At 41.6% G+C, this 2,280-nt stretch overlaps 1 protein-coding gene across 1 annotated transcript in view; it reads left to right on the top strand.

Moving 5' to 3' along the window:
* The window catches only part of SPACA1 (sperm acrosome associated 1), a 17,108-nt gene that overhangs the window by 12,576 nt on the left and 2,252 nt on the right, over positions 1-2,280 (top strand). The window lies entirely within an intron of this gene.

The raw sequence follows: 2,280 nt of genomic DNA, 5'->3' as shown, positions 1-2,280 counted from the left end.
TTTCATGTTGTGTTTGGTTTTTTGTGAAGACTTTGGAGCTGGAAGGCAATTTATTCATAGTTACTAATAATAGACCTGTGAGGAGGGAGGATTCTGTAAGGGGGAAGTGTGATAGCAGGGAATGATCCTCATTAGGATGCTATGTGAAGGGTGTCAGCCTCCTGAGATCCCAGCTGTGCTCCAAGATCCACACTTCTCATGAGTGAGAGAATGAGTTGGGATGTGTGTCTAGTGGCACTTCTGTGGAGAAGACGGAGGCAATAATATTTCTGTGCCTCAGAGGCCATTCTAGCCCCCATCTCTCTCCAGTTCATTTCCTGTTGATGACTTCAGTGCCGAAGCTGCTTTGACAGAGCAAAGTCACAGGTCTGTAACTGGCTGCTATACAAGCATGTAATCAGCATGGCCATGTTTTCCTTGCATTTGCACAGAAATGAAATGGAGAATCCTAGTACCCCAGATTAACCACCTGGAAGTCCTCTGTATGTGTGTAATCCTGCTCTCCCATTAGCATATATGAATCCATTTTTAATACATAGAAAAAAGCTTATAGGTTATCTAGAAGGGAAACAAAAAAAGCTATGCATCATCATTATATTAAGGGGCAAATGAAACAATCTGCAGAGGAAAAATCTCATTCCCCTCTGCCAAATTGATACATACCTTTTGGATCTGAAAACTGATGCAAAAAACTCCCACTGGCCTCTGGACCATATAAAATGTTGAGCATCTGCTTGTAGATGGAGCACTGCTGTGGAGTCAGCATCATGGTCTAGGAGGAACTCCAGCTCAATGAAAATTCCAGGGGAAGAGAAGGATGAAGAGGAACAGTGCTGCTGGCAGAAGTAGTGGGTTTCCTTTGGACAGAAATGGTGCAAAAAAAGCACATGTTCCACTTTCTTGATGTATATGATTTACAGTATTGTGGATGCAGAAACAGAATTTGTATGGCTGGTATTTTCAGCAGGGAGATGCAGTGGCAAGAAATGCTTCTGAATGTATTTGGATTTAAATGAATCAAAGGGGAATGGGTAGCATGAAGGCAGAGAACAGTCCAGAGGAGCACTGCACTGCACAGAAATCAAAGAGCCTTTGTTAAACTGTGGTATACAATGCAAATGTCATTGCTGGGCGATACCACAGCAGAGTGTGTGCTGCTCTCCTGCTCTGGTGCTTTATGTGAGGGAGGTAAGTGATGTATCTCTTTTGGCCCAAATAAGAAAGCAGTAACTTTCTATGGTCCTATTCTGATGCACAAAGTAGGTAAAAAAAGCATCTTAGCTGCTGGTAATGGCCAAACAGATGACACTTTGGGTTTTCTTTGATGCACCCTGTTGTCACCCCAATTGGAATAGCAGATAGGCTGGAGGGAAGATGTAGTGCTTGGACCATTTGAGCTGTTGGAAAGGCTTCCATGAACCATGACCAGCACAGTCTGGGGTTTCTGCCACAGTGCTGGCCTCAGATCAGCAAGCCCAGGTGAATAAATTTGAGCATTCTTTCTTTGCCTTCCTTCCTGGCTTGTTCAGACTTGCACAAATAAATGGATCTTTGTAGTTTAGATCCAACAGTGCCTACAATCTAACTGCAGTATTCCACCCTTGCATCTTAATTAAGTTCATTCCTTTTTTTCATAACTACCAATATAAGTAATCAGCAGGTAAAGTGAGAATGCCAGGCTTTTGGTAGGGTTGAAGTTAATCTGCTTGAAACTATGAGATATGTTATCAGCCTCTCTATTGTTTGTAGACCCCTAGAAAATGTCTAGTGGTGTGCACACAGTTTTAGGACTTTTTTGTATAATGTAATTATGACATGTATATAATGCTGCTTTTTTCATCATTCTTTATAGTGAAGTAGTCCACAGATCTGCACTGGTCTGTAGATTTTGAGTTGAAAGTCATTGAACTTGTTTCAAGAAAGAATTGTTCTTCCTACTTTTACTAAGACAAGTAGATCTTTCACATCTTTGTAACCTTAACTGTAACTAAAAATGTTTTTAAGGCATTCTGACTGTGGCAAAGTTCTCACTGACTGTGTTGCCTGGACTTTAGGAGTGGTCAGGGGCTTAAAAGTGCACCTGATGTCAATTAGTCTTTGCTCATTGTAAACCAGTTTATTGGGAAACTGCGTTTCTCTCCGCTTCCTGCTTGCATTTTAAACACGTGTTTGCTTGGAAGGCACCCTCTCTGTGTTATCAGGTTGTCTCTTGGGCAGTTCTAGTTCTTGACTATGGAAGATTAACAGTCAATGACATAAAACCTGCTTTTCTCTTCAGCA

Source organism: Chaetura pelagica, unplaced genomic scaffold (assembly GCF_000747805.2).
Source record: "Chaetura pelagica isolate M959 unplaced genomic scaffold, ChaPel_1.0 scaffold174, whole genome shotgun sequence".
In the NCBI taxonomy this organism is placed as follows: domain Eukaryota; kingdom Metazoa; phylum Chordata; class Aves; order Apodiformes; family Apodidae; genus Chaetura; species Chaetura pelagica.
Note: the sequence above shows the minus strand (reverse complement) of the source record. Positions and strands in the feature narration are given on the sequence as shown.